Consider the following 18,202-nt stretch of genomic DNA (forward strand, 5'->3'; position numbering starts at 1 on the left):
ACTTTTTCTTGCCACTGTACTCATGTAAACAATAACATAATAAAGGTAATAAACCTGATTAGCATTTAAAAGCATTTAAATGATGCTGGAGTGAAGCGTTAAGATATAAAGACTTTCCAATAGAGTACAGTGAACCTTTTGGGGGATGTGATACGATCTCCCAGTCTGTCAGGAAGGAAACCACCAGTAAATATTTAATCAGAAATTTGATTAGGCTTTCAAATATTCATGAAATCTAATCAACTTAATCACGGTGTGATCGTTATTCACAGCGTAATGAAACTCCCCGCCACTTCACTGGAGCGTGACTTTACAGCACCGCTCTGAAAAACAATAAAACTAACGCACCCCTCATCCGCACACACACACACACACACACACACACACACACACACACACACACACACACACAATTATGAAAACATAAGGAAAGAGAGATGAAGGAAGAAAATACAGTAATTAAATGCAGAACAGAAACAGAAAAAGGAAAAAAAATGCAAAGTAAGAGAGAGAAAAAGGAAGAAAGGACAAAATAGAGGAACAAATACACTTAAATCTGTTGAAACTGTAATAAAATAAAAAATGAACAAAGGAAACAGGAAATAGAACCAGAAGTCAGCTGACTCCTGACTGTTTTAAAGCTTTAACGTGTTTAACAAGTGGCTGAAGTTTTAGAGAGCATTAAACATCATTACACCAATACTTTTTTTAAAAAGGATGTGACAGTAACGTTCAGACACGTCATTATATTTAAAGTGTTTTTATATATGAACCAAATCTCATGTCAATCAGCGACTGTTCAGCACCTGAACTGTAAACTGAACTGCACTTAAAAAAATGTGTGGGAGTAGTGAAACTTCTAATTATCCACAGTTCTTACACTCATAGAACAGACACATTACACAAAATGCAAAAGAGGTTGAAGTCAGTTCAAAACCAATCAAACAGTGGGAGCAACAAGAACATCATTCCTCACTGGCGTCCCACCCACGAGCAGCCCACCGACCGAACCATAAAGTGTTGAAAATGATGGTTAATGTCAGGAAGTGTGTTGCCCTGCACCACCCCTCACTGTAAATTAGATTCAATTAAATAAACTATGTAAAAATTAGAAGATAATATTGTAAAAAAGCAAAATGACGTCATGAAACGTCCCTCACAAATAATAAATCAAGCCAGAAACAACATGTTGAAAACTGGAATATAACAGAAATGTACCAATGTTGTGCTAAGACACAAATTTCCAGATGAAGCGACAACACAGCTCCACTCAGCCTGAACATGCAGCCAAATCCTCCTCAGCACCAAACCTGACTGAACAAGGTGGAGAGCGTGTGCCTGCAGGCTGCAGCAGCAGCTCTCTGCAGACAAACACCCAGATGAATCTAATGTACAGGATAATGTTTGGCCCGAGGAGTGCGCCGGGAAGTGCAGCGTCCTATTTGCTGGGACGTTGAGCTCATTTTGGAGAGCACTTCATTGTCTCTGCCCTGTGGGGTCTTAGCCACAGGCTGAAATACAGTACAATCTATCTGTTTTTCATCAGGCGCAGTAATAGCTTCTCTGTTGCGTCTGCACGATGCTAAAGTGTCTCACCTACTTTGGGTGTCTTCAAACAGCAGGAGTGAATGTTAGACGTGTTATTTTTACCATGATATTTAAATTCTATTGCATGAAGGTTGACAAGCATCTGATTCTGTAAACCTTTGACACATCAGACGACAGCTATAAAAGTGTTTATTAGACAACATACAAATGAAAATGTTAGAAACCAAAACAGTTGGAACATTTCAAACTGTATGATTTCACTGACCTCAACATTTTTATTCACATGTGACAGTAATGGTCACTTCAGTACTTGGTTGGTCCACTGGGAGCCATCGATGTCATAAAACACTCTCAGTACTTCATGGTGGACTGACCACCTACTCACCAGCCGTGTGTTACAGTGTCTGCACATTTTCATTTTAGTCAGTGACAAACACAGCTCTCCTGTACACGCTTTTACCTGAGCTTTAGTCAAATCCCTCGCACTTCTCCAGCTACAAATTAGAATAATCCTCCAAAGGCAAGTCAAATAAATGAGGGAGCGTTACAGCTGCCTTCAAATCATCCCTCGTCTCCCCCTTCTACGCTCAGATTTACATACAGAACACAAGGACTGAAGGTAAGAGACAGCGGTGGATAATCATGGATGGAGCAGTGGAGCTTGAGGAGTCGTACAAGATATGTGACTCCCACAGGCTCAACGTGATCCATAAAACATACCACCTTCAGAATAAGCAGCATCCTGCTAATCTTCTGCAGAAGTCAGTCACCAGAAACCTGCAAAAGAAAAGGACAGAAAAACACCAAGGGCCGGAGAGAAGAAGTGAAATGATGAAATGTGATGATACCTACGATACAATGATGCTGACGAGAAACACAGAGGAGGCAGATTTGAATCCGCGCAGATTACCAGTTGGAGAAAAGGTGATTGGCAGGGATTAAACAACTGCTATTAATTGGAAGCGGACTGGGGAAGATTATGCAAAGTGGGAATTATGATGCAAAATGGTGAATAGTTCAAATTAGAGGAGAAGGTCTGGAGTCAGATGTTTGAAATAGTTTTTATATTTTAAAGTTCTTCTTTGTTGTATTCGGCTCGTTATTGATGTTTTCACTCAGATACTGTGTCAGTGTCAGCTTGTTAAAATGATTTAAGCCCCAATAACTGATGTTTACGCTGAGTGAATAATTAAATCCACAACTCCAAGTTTCTGTAGTGAAAATGTTCCATATAACCCATGAAACAACACCGTAGAGCCTGTTGTCACAACACTAACTTCCAGATCCTGGACTATTCTACATAGACATGATAGACATTGACAGAAAATGATGATAGATAAAAACTCTGAAGACAAAAGTAAACGACAGGGAGTCTTTGAAAGACAAAACTGTTTCCTGCCACCATCTTTGTTTTTGTGAAGACGACATTGTGCTCACAGAGAAACAAACAAACATTCAGCTTTTCCAGAACCGAACTGGATCGTTTTTTACTCGGACCACGTAGACGATGCAGGATTTAGCTTGTGTCGCCATGCGCTGTTTTCCTCATGCAGAGAGCTCCAAAGTACCTGAGAGGCACAAACAGGGGCTAATGAATTACATAATACATCCGGGGCTGATAAATTAAGGACCTCTAGTGGGATGTGAGATGTGGTTACTATTACTAAAATAAACTATTAGTGCTACGCACACTTCTGTTTAATCATTAACAAGTATTCTGTTGCATTAGTTTACTTTCTTACATTCACTGTTGTAACATTAGAATAAGGAATTTCTGACCTGTTGACCTTCTGTTGACTCTTTACTTAAATAATAAATGATTCATTTGCCCTCTCTGTCTCGTTGTCATTAAAATCTTTGTTCTACTGAGGTTTTCAAATCAAGCAAAACGGTGACGTGTGCTGGCAAAATCTTTGGTTGTGTGAAGAAAATCTGAGATTATGAGGCAGCAGTCAGATTAAAAAGTGGTTTTATGCTTTTATTATTGTTGTTTTGTTCAACAAAGCTTTTGTAGATTAAGGAATATATCGTATAACATAAAAAAAAAACACACAAACAGTACTTAATAACAAGATGATGGTTAAAAAATACAAAACGATAAAAACAAGATCATCAAAAAGTAGAAAAACATAAGTATTTAGTAAGTTCTACGGTTTAACGGCTCATAAGCTGCTTGTGCAGGTTGGTAAATGTTTTACTGTCGACCAGCTGATGCCACGAAACTCGGAGCTCGTCCTCTCCCCATGATGTCACTGCCTAAACAGCCGCCTGCCTCCTAAAGCCGGCAGCAGGGGGGAGAAGTCAGACGCTGAACGGGTCTGAGCTGCAGAGCTGCACTCAGACAAACAGAGGAGAAGAGGCAGCAGAGGACAAACTGCAGGAAACAGGAAAGATACTAATCTGCTGAATGGCACCGGTGCGTGGGACCTGCAGCAGAAACATGGAGAATGATGTGAGAGGAAAGTCCAAGAGGAAGAGGAGGAGGAGGAGTAAAGGCAAAGGTGAGTGCAGCAGCTTGTTGAACTTCATGTGGTAAAAGCAGAAAGGGATGGTGACTGTGACACTGATTTAATAATAATATTCACATTCATGTGGGAGATTTACTGTTTTACAGCCTCGTGTGGCGTCTTTAAAATGATCCTAAATTCTGTAATTTACCTGCAGCATTTTCATATTTATTGAGTTATTACCGTACGTTACATCATCAAAGTGTCTGTGTGTCACGTTTGAATTTGTGTTTTCTCGTTACGCCACTTTCTCACATCCTGAAGGATTTTATAATTATTTTATTACAACAAATAGATTTGCTCTAAAGTTGTAGGAGATTCTTGTTTCTCTTTTGCTCTTGAGGCTGAACGGTCGCTGGCTCCAGCACAGGTCTGTTACAGAGTTAAAACTCTCACCTGAATAAAACCACTGGACGCTGCAGATTCACTCCTTCTCCAGCACTGACCTTCGCTCCCAGGTCTTTAGATTGCAAATGCTGATTTTGGAACATGTGGTCAAATTGTCTAATCTCAGTCAGTGCAAAACACAATCAATTTATTTATATTCAGCTCACAGATGCATGGCATAAAAGGTGGATTGGAGTAGACGTGACCAATCCATGTTACATTAATTTAATGCCAAGTATTGTTATTGATAACAGAAACAACAAAGTCAAGCTGCAGATTTGTACAGCATGGTCCACACTATCATCCAAACTAAATGCTCAGTTTCTACTTAAAGTGGGCCAAGGGGTCATCAACAGGGTCATGGGTGGTGAAGGTTCACCTAAACATAAGGTGACTAAAAGGGGACTGAAAAGGATACTGAGGCACAACTAAAGATAACAAAGAGCTCAACTTATAAATAGATAAATAGACGTGCAGCTCCTCCAGGGAGTTTTACACCATGTTAAAAATGACGTCTGTCTTTTGTAACATCCGTTAAAAATGTACGTTTCCAGCAGCCATTTTGACTCCAGACATCAAAAAGGGGACTCTGAACAACAAATGGTGACTTTTGTTGTGACAGTGTTGGGGACAAATGACCGATATGGGTGTTAAAGATGGAGCACAACACAACACAGGTAGAGCAAAGTCTCAACTGGTAGAATTAAAATCTGAATTAAAGTTCAATGGACACTGGTTTAATTCATCGTTCAGTTTCATTTAACACTATTAACAATCTACTGATGTTAAATTTGTTATATCCTGTTTGTGGATAAATAAAATGTCTCATCGTGAGGAACACTCGTAATCATAATTACAGTCGTCTGGGCAACAGGTCGGCCTTTTCAAGATTAAACTGGCATTGTTCTCCACTTGCTAATCCTCAGTAAATGCTGCAGATTACTCCATGATGGCTTTTGTATTAACTCCAATGGTTATTCAAAGTGCGCTAATCCTGCTCCACTTTCATTAATGACCTGTGGCCTTTTTTTGCACATGAAAGCGCGTCCTCATTGGAAAACAAATGCTTCTAGAAAATCATTACTAAATGGAGCTCCTCCAATCCCACCATTTAAAGGCCAGAATGCATTTAACTAATACTTCCACTGTGTCCAACAATGAGCTGCACTTCAATGCCAGCTGTCATTTCAGAAACAGAAGGCGACAGCTTCTTCTCACATGTTTACAACAGAGCTCTGTGAACGCACGGCAGAAGGGAAAGTGTACTCCTTCATCTTCAAACAGAAATTTAATCTTTTCACATCATGTTTACTTGAAAAAAATCACACGAGTAAAAGAAGCAAAACAGAAGTGGGTCAGCTACACTTTCAAGAAGAGAGATGCTCCATTAATTGTGCAGAAAACAAGCAGAAACACGAGAGGTGAACATAATTATCATTTGATGAAAGATATGTGTAGATATGTGAGCGTTTATAGGTGATAATTGGTTTTTGCTTTATTTAATTCCCCATGCTAATGCAACCCGTACAGTAGTGTTGTGATTTGCCTTTGCTCACTGGGTACTGTACAGTATATCCGCATGCAACATGTGACATGCATGAATAGAGATAATTGGCACCGTAGGAGAGAAAAAGAGATAAAAGTCTCAAAACATAAGCAGCCTGAGCATTTCAAAGACTGTATTTCAGTCTACTATCAAACTGAAATGCTGCTGATATTGTAAACATGTTGGTTTGCTGCCTCTGGTCGAACTAGAAAACAGTTAATTTATATCATTTCAGCTCCTTTGTTACCAAAAACTGAAATTCTGTTACCACGTTAGGGATTAGTCTGTTAATTATATGATGAAATTATTATGTTAATAGGGATTTCTCTCTGTGTACTGATGACAGGATGAAGCTGTGGGCTTTTCAGTAAAAATAAATTCCCGTTTGGCTATAAAAATCCCCTTCTGCTGACTTTTCAGTCAAATTAACAAACTGTCATTTGTTGGCTGTAAAATCTAGTCAGAGAAATGATTTGATTGTCCTGCTTTCAACGAGGATTATGATGATCCAACATGGAACAAACAGCTGCTGTCTGTGATGAGCCTGTCAGAGGTTTTCTGATGACACATCATGCATTTGGACATGTTTGTATATTGGATGCATTTTGGATAAGTGAGCTCCATCGTGCAGTCAAACTTAGTGGGGCATGTCAGTGTGCAATTTCACTGATGGATTCTGCAATCTCCGCACTTCTCTGGGGCTCTGTCTTCATGAAAACATTAGCAATATGGTCTGTGTGCCCATTTAACTTAATTGCAGCGATGCTCAGCGGGTAAAGTGTGGTACTAACTCTGCAAGGGTTAGGGGTCCCATTTCTTCTGCAGCGCAGTGTGAAGGGACCTGACGGGGTTTCAGTTTTGATCTCCACTGTGGCTGAATAAGCTATAAAAAGTTTACGTTAAAGCTGAAATCTTTCAAATACCAGCCTGTTTTTCCCTCTGAGCATTATAATCTAAAATATACATCACTGGTGCAACACGGATACATTGGAAATACATTACCATGGATTCAGCAAGTCAACCTCTGAGCTAAGAGTGAATGTGTGTTTTCCTCAATTAGTATTTAGAAATATTTTAACAACATTAAACAAGCTGAATTAGCTATTAGATATTTTGGGATGCAGAGACAGCTATGACTACTTACTTTGACAAGTTCTGGAGTTATGAGGTGCCTCTTTTTTTGCTGTGATTTATAAGCAAATTTATGGATGTTTATTTGTGCATTAGACATGATGATGATGATGTTATTCTCAAGTGTGAATTGTGCTTAATCTAAACCCTGGTGGGTCCTGTTACTGTGTTCACGCCACATCATGCATCAAACTGCTTCTTATCAACTGAACAATGAAGCTCAGCTGCCTGCTCACTTTAGCTTGACCATTACTTCTTACGTACTTGTATCTAAAACTCTTTTTGTTTGGACTTTTCTCAACTTGGTCATACACCCATTTTCTAAAGATAAAGATTTGACAGAAAGTGTGTTTATCTATTTGGATGTTAAACGTCTTTTTTATGTCTGAGTCTGAGAAAATTGCAGTAAATTGTATTTAATGGTCCTCTCATTATATTTGTTTTGGCCTGAGCTATCACAGCAAGAGCTCCAACTATTGGACACGTCCACGTCCATCCTTACACACACATTGTCTCCAGACGAACCTTTATTGCATTGTCTGCCACGATGCATATTATATTATAAATAATATAATATTTCAGCCTGAAACAGAAATTTCCTGTTAAAACACACTAAATTACAACATAATTTATAACATTTTAAAAAGTATTTTATCAAGATACTTTAATGTCGGACATTTACCTTTAATAATTTACTGGTTTTCCAGTAATTGACTTCCAGTAATATCTGGTACATTTGGTTGGTAACAGACGAAATCCAAAGCTCATATAGTTTTATCCAGAATTCTGATGCTTGATCAAGACTTTAAAAACAGTGATTTACAGGCCACAGCTAGAGACAAATGAAGCCTAATCCTTCAAACTGATAAAGTGACAGTAAAGCAGCAGGCGAAGGCAGTAATAGTTGAAACAAGACCATTGCCAGCTGTCAACAGCCTGCCATAGATTGTTGCTGTCATTGTTATTATCTCTCATTGCACTTTCATAGCACATTACCATATGTTTTAGGCAATAATTTCATCACTCATTTCCAAATAATGATCATCAGCCTGTTGATTTGAAAGCAGACGTTTAGCTGCGGCTGTCTTTGTTGCTTGATGAGCTGATGCACTGAGCTAAATTTAGAATTAGACTGAGAAAGACGTAGTCAGGCGTAGTTGTAGTCACATTTTGCTCAGATACTCTTCATACGGAAAAAATACAACAGTAAAAGTGGAAAACCATTGTATTAAGATGTTATAGCTTTACTGAAGCTGTTGGAGTTTTGAATGTTTTCTCAGACAAACTTGTGCTGTGCCTGAAGCATCTGAAGAGATCCTGCCTCTTGCTTGATGTCTAGACTCTTGTTAAGGTCTTATTAAGGTTAAGCTGTTGACATGGACCTCTGATTTCCTGCAGCCGAGTCTCCTTGTTGCCACAAATAAGCAAATTAATTAACAGACGTGTATTCCTGCAAGCCTGAGGTGCCCCATCAGCAGCTGAAACCTAACTATGACTGAGAAAGATTTTGACTGATGCAGAGAAAGAAACGGGGCTGCAGTGTTACTAATCTCAGCCTTGGAGGTCCAATGGAGCTAATGAATACTCTCATCAGTTAATCTGATAGTTAATAGTTTTATTTCTTTAGATGTTAAATGACAATGGTGAAAAACACATACAATACAAGGTGTCATCTTCTGAACACTCAGCACCCAAAAACATTTTACTCAAAATCATATGTTGGACAGTTGTCAAATGCCACATACAAGTGTTTATAGATTGTAAAACAATTATTGAACCAGTGGGTAATCTTGTGTTAATCTTCTGTTGCTCTATTAGTTGTATCATCACTGGAGCTCCACAGTCATCATCAGTGAGCGTAAAGGTGGGAAAATAACTAAATTAGAACAAAATAATTGAATACATAGAACAATTGAAAAGATCTGTAGAATATCTCAAAACCTGGACATGTGGATAGGAAGCCAAGGAACTGAAGATAGCTTTCTGGTTTGAAAGTAGAGCCATTAAAGCTGCATTAGTTACTTGTTCATGGCCTGTAGGGGGCAGCAGAACAAGACATAACACAATATTATATCAGCAAAGAATGAGGTTTATCGCTGTGAGCAGGGTTTGAACCTGCGCGGGGAGTCCCCATTGGATTTCAAGTCCAACGCCTTAACCACTCGGCCATCACAGCTGGTTATGTGAACTGTAGTGAGTTATAAGACGAGACGTGAATAAGAAGAGAAACAACTTCATTAGCATGCAAAAATATTTTCTGATCCACCCCATTTAAATTTTCTTCCATCAAGAGTCGACTAAAAAACTGCAGCTGTCGTTGAAAGGTATCTGCCTTGATTTGCTCTCAGTCCTCAGATCTTCATTTATTCCCACTTAGAGCTCAACACATCTCTCTCACAACTGAATCACTACAAAGATTATGCCATATGAGAATCCGCCACATTAAAGTACAGGCAGCATAGGATTAATAATTGTTTTTATTAACATCTAGACCTACAGTACAAACACAAATCTATGCCAAGTGTGTTTTCCAAAATAAAATAAGAAGAAACACTGATGAGAAAAGGGAGAATGAAAGATAAAAAATAAACCAGCAAAGAGTATCATCATACGGACGAGTTCTGAGTGAACTGAGATACTTCAAATTACACTGCCTGTCCAAAAACACACTCTAATACTAATATTTGGTTGGACCGTCTTTAGCTTTGATTACAGCACATATTCACAGTGGCATCATTTTCATAATCTTCTGCAAAGTCACAACATTTATTCAAATCCAGAGTTGCATTAATTTTTCACCTGCACAAAGTCTCCTCCAGCGCATCCCAAAGATTCTCAATGGGATGCTGATTCAAACCTCGCTCACAGTGATCACTAAGAAATACAGACATGCCTGTTTGCTCAGTGTCACACAACAGGTATTAAAGTCCGGAGACACTTCTGTTGTGTCTAAGCTTCATCAAAGAGTTTTAAGCACAACAATCGCTGTGAGCAGGGTTTGAACCTGCGCGGGGAATCCCCATTGGATTTCGAGTCCAACGCCTTAACCACTCGGCCATCACAGCTTGCAAGAAGAAGCTCATACTTCTTGTCGAAACCCTGAACCAACTAGTTACAGCAACAATTTTACCCCCTGCAAGACTGTTGCCTAAAGAGCTAGTTTTTGATGCACATGTTCTTGCTGTTTAGTTTGCACAGGAACTGTTGTGGTTTGCTTAGTGAATCAGAAACGTATCGTTGGCAGCTTCGTCTAAGCTGTGATTTGTATGATGACTTATAAAAGAATCGTTCAAATCACATATAATGTTTGTGATCAGTTGTCAATCTGTGATGATTATAGTGCTTGTAACTTGTATAGTACAGATGTGGAACTATACTAGAACACAACATACATGCATTTGTTGGAAATGCAAAATAATTCATTTTTATTTTACATTCAGACGACCTCAAATTATTCAAAATATTCCTATTTCAACAAAATTACAAGCAACATAAAGATATAAAAAACATAAATCATATGATTATTTGTTTTCTACATTAATATCGTCTCAGTGAAAGCAACCGAATAATGGCTCGCTTTACCACTGAAAGACTACAAGAAGAAACTGCACTCTCTGACATTCTGATGGGAGATTTTACTGCCTCTTTTACCCCTGGTGACTGGTGATTCTGGAGGGCACTGCAATGCAAACTAAAAGTCATTATAATAATGAAGAGTGCAGCCTAAACTATTCTGCATTAACCTTGCACCTTGCAGTGATATTAGGCGTGTGATGCCATTAAGTTGTGGGTTGATATGAGCGAGAGCAGTGAGATGGGATGTGAATGTAATGATGTGAGTCAGGAGCTTCTGAGGGCAGTGGCAGGTGGTGGTTGGAGGTGCTCTAATGGCCTGTATCATCACAAATAATGGGGAAATTTATTTTAGAATGAAAAAAGATAATAATTGTCTTTGCATTACATCGACTAAACCGTCAAATCTCTTCATACATTCTGTCATTTTCACTTTGTCGTTCGTCTCTCATTTGGCTGCTGGTCTCTGGCAGACACACAAACCTGCTCTCCCACTCAAGTAGCACTTCATTACCTCACGCTCATTTGCGAATTGCAGTATTAGACTTTGCACTTGATTTAAGCAGACGTTAACCAGGTCGTAACGTGACAGATTGTTTGCTTAATCTACCTGTAATCTCTATCACAGCTAAATTTGTAAAATACGTTTGTGCAGCAATTTGAATTCACAGTTTCGTTGTCGACATATTACTGCACTCGCATGCAGCAACACATGACCTAATGACGCACGTCACAGTCTGGAGGGCTGCCGTCCACATGTGATCTGACTTATGAATCTGTAGAGGTTAAATACCTGGGAGTCTCAGCTCACCTCTCATTTGAAAGCTTCTTCAGCTCTAACTCTGTTTGAACTGTGTTGTTTACATATTTGCAACTGACTTCAGCAACTCCACAAAGATTAAATCCTGCTGAGTCACCATTTTGAATCACAGGGAAAATGTGTTTAGGACGAGAAGTAAGTAAGTCATGGTGACACTGAGGAGCAGCTTTCAGAAAACCACGACCTGGATGACTGACAATCACCACAAATGTAAAAATACATGATTTGCAAACAGTGCACTGAATGAGCAGTCTGAATTATTATGTTAGCATGTGGACTGAATAAGAAAACGCTTGGTAAACGACTGGATTTATATTATCGACTAACAAAGAAAAATCCAAAGAATGTCACAGTATGCTATTTCAATTAGATCCAGTTAAATTAAAAACATAGGTTCCATCAAACAGAAGATTAATAATAAGCTTGAAATGTACTGTCAGTGCAAGTTTGTTAACAAATGTATTGTTTTTATTCAACCAACACTTCCTACTTTACTCTTTTATCCTTTATAGTAAAACCAATAATAGCGTGAATTTACTAATATTAATTAGTATTTCTTATTACAGTCATTTAGAGCTGAGAGACTCATTAATTCACAGAATAGGGACAAAAACAGGTGAAAGAAATGAGAACAAGAAACTTGCATCGCTTCATGTTCCACCATGACTCTGTTTATCAAACCTTAGAAGTGAAGTTTCTCCATTCAGCCACTGTTAATGAACCTTATTTAATAGAATAATGAAATTAGGCATGGCAGGGGGGAAGCGAAAGGCACCCGCTCGCTGTCCAGTGTGTGTGTGCGGTCTGACAGCTGTGGATAATCTCATTTGCTGAGTGTAATTAATGGCAAGCGGGTTTCATTTACTTATAATGTGGGCTGTCTTTTCTCAAGGGCAAAGAAATATGAAAACTTTTTAAAATAATTTCTTTGCCTGTAATACTGCTATTTGTGATGATTGGTTTATTATTGTTATTATTTTTTATATCAAAGAACTAGAGGCTACTTAGACCAGCTGTATGTACCAGCAGGTGTCAGTAGTCCGTATTCATCATTGAAGAAGGAAGATCTGAAAAGAATGCATACATACAAACTGTAACGAAAGCAGTCTTACTGTTTTCTCACCACAGAATATGTCTCATAAAAAGATGCACATGCCTCTGGCGTCCATTTCTCTTTTTATGCAGTGATTTGCTAAACTGAACAGCCAATTGCAGTGCCCTCTCTCAATGACGAGTTCATGGTTGATTCAACATGCTGAATAGACTGAAAAGCCACCAACGGAGACCAACTAGTACCAATGGTGCAGAACTCGCTGCAGTTAGTCTGTGTCGTGGTAGTGAAGCCGCACATCAAGCTACAGTACTTTAACAGTCTTTGTGTAATTACTGTCTTTCTAGCTTTATGTAAAAACACATATTTATCTGTATCTGATAGCTGAGTGGTGTTGGACTTAAAATCCAGTGGTGTGTGTTCAACCCATACTCTTGGCTCTACCATTTACATGTTCTGACTGGCTGTATGTAGTATTGTCTTTGCTTTAGGAATTACTGTGTGATATTATTGATGCAGCTGTGATGGCCAAATCTAGGACTCCAAAGATTCTCAGTCGTCCATGTGAAGTTGGCCTGAACTTGCCCTGAATAGGCTTGTTAGGTGAAACAATGGAAGGGGAGGATGTAAAAGATGTAATAGTCACACCTCTGTCAAACCCTCGTACCCCTTAAGTGGGTCGTTAGATGCAGGTGTGCAGGTGTGAATTGGGCCCGATCTTCCTCGGGATGGATGAAAGGGCAGCATGATAAATAGAAAACAGGTTGTGTCTAAATCCTCCACCTCTGTTGAGAGAGGGGGTGTTGATTTGCACATGCAAGGTTTCCCTCGCCCCTCTCTCAAACGACTTGTCTTCTTTAGAGAACAGAAGAGGGATTCCACATGAAAATGGCAAAATCATCCTCTTACCTGAGACAGGGTTAGTCTTTGGTAAGAAAAAGAGAAATTTCTATAACCATAATTTTTTTCAGGGAAATTCTGGCAGATGTGAGCTGTGATGGCCGAGTGGTAAAGGCGTTGGACTTGAAATCCAATGGGGTCTCCCCGCGCAGGTTCAAACCCTGCTCACAGCGAATCTCTATGATTAACTCTACAGTAACTTGAAATTAAATGAAATTTCCACAACATCCGTGGTTTAAGTTTGCTGCACACAGGCTGTCAGAGCTGCTTAATCCTGAGGGATCTGTGTAACTATTCTTCGTGCAATATTTTCATCTCAGATGTTCTCTGGCATAAGTAAGGTGTAAAATTGTTGATCTAACAAATTGGCTCGGGGTTTCCTCAAGAAGCCTTGCTATGGGCTCCTTCATGCGCACTGTGATGGCTGAGTGGTATTGCACTTGAAATGCAATGGGGCCTCCCTGAGCAGCTTCCATAGGCAATGCATCCATGCGTGCACTGTCACACATCTAAGCCTATTAAGAGAAGTAGGCTGTGGCATTTGTTGTTGTTGTTTCTCCATGATGTTCAACCTAAGACTCTTAAAGTTGCTGACAGTTTTTATATCTTAACAATATCACTGAAGGGCCCAGAAGGGTTCTAGCTATTTTGGCTTCTGGGGTTTATTTCTGTTTCCTAAACCGATGACAACAGATCTGCCACCAAGCAACAACATAATCACCAAATAAGACACAACCACCGCTGTGAGCAGGGTTCGAACCTGCGCGGGGAAACCCCATTGGATTTCAAGTCCAACGCCTTAACCACTCGGCCATCACAGCTCCCACCAGCATATATCTGGGCTTAAAAGTAAACGTGAGGTACTGCAAGCAAGTATGCAACACTGTAGTAGTGTATTTACATGCACACATGAAACCAGGTTAAAATGAGCTTTCTCAAATTCCTCTTAATTTTAAATAAATCTGAGAATGTGCATTACTCTGCAGGGTAATCAGTAATTTCAGTATCCAGGTGGTTTCAATGCATTTAAACTCTTTTCCCAATCACCCAAGAAACATGCTTCCTTAAATCTGAGGACCCTGTGTGTGATTAAATACTCATTATCGCTGTGAGCAGGGTTTGAACCTGCGTGGGGAGTCCCCATTGGATTTCGAGTCCAACGCCTTCACCACTCGGCCATCACAGCTGACTCACAAGTCTGTAAATGCTAGACTACTTTTTCCTGATCTTTTGGGAGTTTAAATTCTGTGAGAAATGTGAACGTGTTTGTGAAACTTATTCTCCTCGCGTAGGTTCAAACCGTGCTCACAGCGATAATGTGTACTTAATCACAACTCCAACACAGTCAGCGCACATCAGGAGATATGTACAGATACTGTAAGTGGGACAGATTTTAAAAAACACACATGACTGGCAGCAGCCACAGAGCCAGAGATCAAATGAGATCCAGGACCAATCATGTAAATGGACCAGTTCTGATATGAAAAAAAAATAGTTTGGTTTGTTCACACTTCAGTGTACTAATGTGAATATAGCCCAACCTGTATACTAAGGATTGGGTCCCATGGTTAAATATTTAATGCTAGTGGTTCAAATAGCGGCGCTAATCTGTGTAGGTGCACGTTTAATGACGTATCCCATATTTCAGGTTAGTATTTCAAAGAAAAGAAACTAAAGTCTCTTTGGATAAAAGCATCAGAGAATGACTAAATGACTCAGAAACAATCAAATTTAGAGAAATCTTGTGCGTCCTTCAAACCTCTCACCAGATCACACACTGGCTTTCATCACTTGTTACTGGGACCATAGATGAGTTAATAGGGCCCTATTCCTAATTAGCTCAGTAGGCTGTTATCAAGTGTCAAACTCACGTCACATGGTCACAATCAACGCTTCTGAAAACATTATGTAATGCTATACTGAAAATGCTCAATAATTTGTTTTTATGATGCTTTTTTTTCAGATGAAGCCAACATGTTATCATCCCTCATCAGTCCCATAAGACACTGGGGTGCTGGAGAATCATCAGCTGAGGATGCAGACAATTCAAGTAAAGCCTTTTCCATCTGGTATTTTAAACATTTTCGTCTGACAATGTTCAGAATTACAAACTCAGTGTGATGGTTATTCTCTGTTTACATTCATAACAGCATGGAAAGCAATATAAATGATCCTGGCTATTTAAATATATACAAGAAGCATTAATATTGTGCAGTGTTTAGGATGATGACATAATACAGTGAGTTTCAGCCTTCACAACTCTTGAGTGATGTCTAGTACCCATGATCCTGAAGATTAAAACATTCTCCAAATACACACATTAACCTGGTAATGTAAGTGCATTTAAATACACTGAATGTGTCCAGACTGACTTTACCATTAAGTTTAAAGCCTCTGTGCCTTTGGGTGTGTTTACAGAGCTGCTAGCATGGCTGAAGTCTCTTAGTCTTACTGTGTCTGTTGGCCTACCCCCATCTACACAAACTCCTTCTACATGTGCAGCATACAAAGAAACCCTAAGACCCTACTCAAGGGCTTGTGCACATATCCAAGAAATACTTAATCTATGTCGGAAATATTTGGCCTGCCAACATATTACCTTCACCTGGTTATTTTAAGAAAAAATAAATCTTCCCTCTAGTTTTCTGACATGAGTTTGATCTTCTTACAGGTACAAGCAGTTTGGAGGTGAAGAGAATCAGGATGATAAAATCCATGTGGACTGCAATTTACTCAGAAAATATCACCCATCAACGTTTTACACAACTTTTCCCAGACATGGACCACGAACCCTGAAGAGGAAGCAAGCCATTGGTGGATGGCAAAGACCAGCTACTCTACCAAAACCACGTGACTTGTAAAGAGCAGCCTGGGCCATCACTCAGAAAAATGCGCTGGTGCAGCTGAACGAGCTACGACCCGGGCTGCAGTATGAGATTATGTCAAAGACCGGCCCATTGCCGCTCCAGTGTTTTCTGTAGGTGTGGAGGTAACGGTACCCACTTTGAGGGTCGAGGACCAACAAAGAAGCAGGCTAAAGATGAGGGCCTGCAGAGTTGGCTCTCCAGTCATTCATCCAGTTCCCCAACGCCTCCCAAGCTCATTCTATTATGGGGAACTTCGCCAGCACTGCTATGGATTTTACAGCAGATAAACTGGACATCTCTGACACATTCCTTCAAGAGTTTGAGCCATCACTGCATGAAAACTTCAATCTCTTGCGTTACAACAAAACAAAAGAGGAGGTTTTCTGCAGTTATTACAAGCACAGACGACTTGTTCGACTCACACTGGACTTGGTGTCCTCAACAAATCCAAAAAGACGCACCCTTAGCACCTCATTTACCGAGCATCTCAGTCCAGTTGCGCTGCTCAACAAGCTGCGACCAGGACTCAGGTACATGTGCCTAACAGAGAGAGTTCATGGCAGGCCGAGGAGGAGTTTTATTATGGTGGTTAGAGTGGAGGGCAGGGTGTTTGAAGGATGTGGTCACAGTAAAAGACTGGCAAAGGCACAAGCAGCAGCTGCTGCACTGCAGTCTCTTTACAACATAAGTCTGGGACCAGAGAGGAAGGTCATTGGGCCTTCAGAACAGCAAAATCATCTACCTCAGGTAAGTAGGTCCACTGTCTGCTGTTTTACTAGTACAATTAACACAGTATATGGACAAAAGTCTTCACAGGTTCACAAATGAAATTAAAACACAAAGTTCAGGGTTCAAAATCAGCTGCACTTTTTCTGAATAAAGTTATTCCTGAACCTTCAGTTCAACGTCTCAGATATTTGTCTTATAAATAGTTTTTTCGAACTGTAGATTAAAATATGTTTCTCCATCATGTTATGGGTCGGCTGCCTTAGTCTCCAAAGGGCGACAAACTCTCACTGAAGGTGCCCAGGAAGCAAATTCCTGCCATTATAAAAAGACAGTTCAGTAATAAAATGATCAAGTCTATTGAGAAAAAAACAGATCATACAGCAAAGTAGATTTCACAGGGATCTGTACTGCAGAAAAATGACAGTACATGTCTTTCTAAGTGTTTTAGACATACTTCCCTCACATGGAAACACCACAAATCACCCGTCAGCTTCAAGCAGTGACAATGAATTTGCCCTTTATCTATTTAGCTTCCAACAGTCCTCTAAATGGTCTGGATAAATGGGTCTGAGGTGCGCCGTATGCTACCAAATCGAGTGTGCCACACATCAGCATGACCATCATGTCCTGAGGCCTCAGAGCTGGATGGTGTCCTGTACGCTCGCCCGTAGCATCTAAACAACTTCATTATGTCTCAGAGCCTCTGAGAATCGTCTTCAGCGTTTTTATGAATACAAGAAGATTTGTCTCCCAACATCAACTCCACAGAGCTGAAGGGGGCGACTGAACATGGCTGATGTAGAACTCATTCAGATATGCAAAAGGCATATTAGCAAGATAAGACCTGCAGATGCTTTATTAAATCCTGGGGGGGGATTTTAAAAGAGAGTCCACAGACAGGTAGATGCAACAAAATCATTTTAGATGAGAAAAGGATTTTGATTTGAACATAATGTGTTTTTACGCTGCTGCAGACTGACCCTCTTTGTGCAGCAGATGATTTTCTCCACAGCCCCTCCAACTGATCATTTAGCATCATCCCTCCCTTCAATATGAACTGTCTGTCAGCCGGCGTGACGCATTAATGAACATTATTACAGCACATTAGGGATGAAGGAGGAGAGGCAGCAGACCAAGGAGATT

The 18,202-nt window shown here is 39.8% G+C and overlaps 5 non-coding genes across 5 annotated transcripts; 1 reads left to right on the top strand and 4 right to left on the bottom strand.

Moving 5' to 3' along the window:
- Positions 1-9,213: 9,213 nt before the first annotated feature.
- On the bottom strand, positions 9,214-9,295 carry trnas-uga. Its single transcript has one exon. It is a non-coding gene; the product is annotated as a tRNA-Ser (tRNA).
- An 807-nt stretch (positions 9,296-10,102) lies between these two features.
- trnas-cga lies at positions 10,103-10,184 on the bottom strand. Its single transcript has one exon. It is a non-coding gene; the product is annotated as a tRNA-Ser (tRNA).
- Positions 10,185-13,554: 3,370 nt separating this feature from the next.
- On the top strand, positions 13,555-13,636 carry trnas-uga. Its single transcript has one exon. It is a non-coding gene; the product is annotated as a tRNA-Ser (tRNA).
- A 566-nt stretch (positions 13,637-14,202) lies between these two features.
- trnas-uga lies at positions 14,203-14,284 on the bottom strand. Its single transcript has one exon. It is a non-coding gene; the product is annotated as a tRNA-Ser (tRNA).
- Positions 14,285-14,567: 283 nt separating this feature from the next.
- Positions 14,568-14,649, bottom strand: trnas-cga. Its single transcript has one exon. It is a non-coding gene; the product is annotated as a tRNA-Ser (tRNA).
- Positions 14,650-18,202: the final 3,553 nt, after the last annotated feature.

The sequence above is a fragment of the Anabas testudineus genome, chromosome 17 (assembly GCF_900324465.2).
Source record: "Anabas testudineus chromosome 17, fAnaTes1.2, whole genome shotgun sequence".
In the NCBI taxonomy this organism is placed as follows: domain Eukaryota; kingdom Metazoa; phylum Chordata; class Actinopteri; order Anabantiformes; family Anabantidae; genus Anabas; species Anabas testudineus.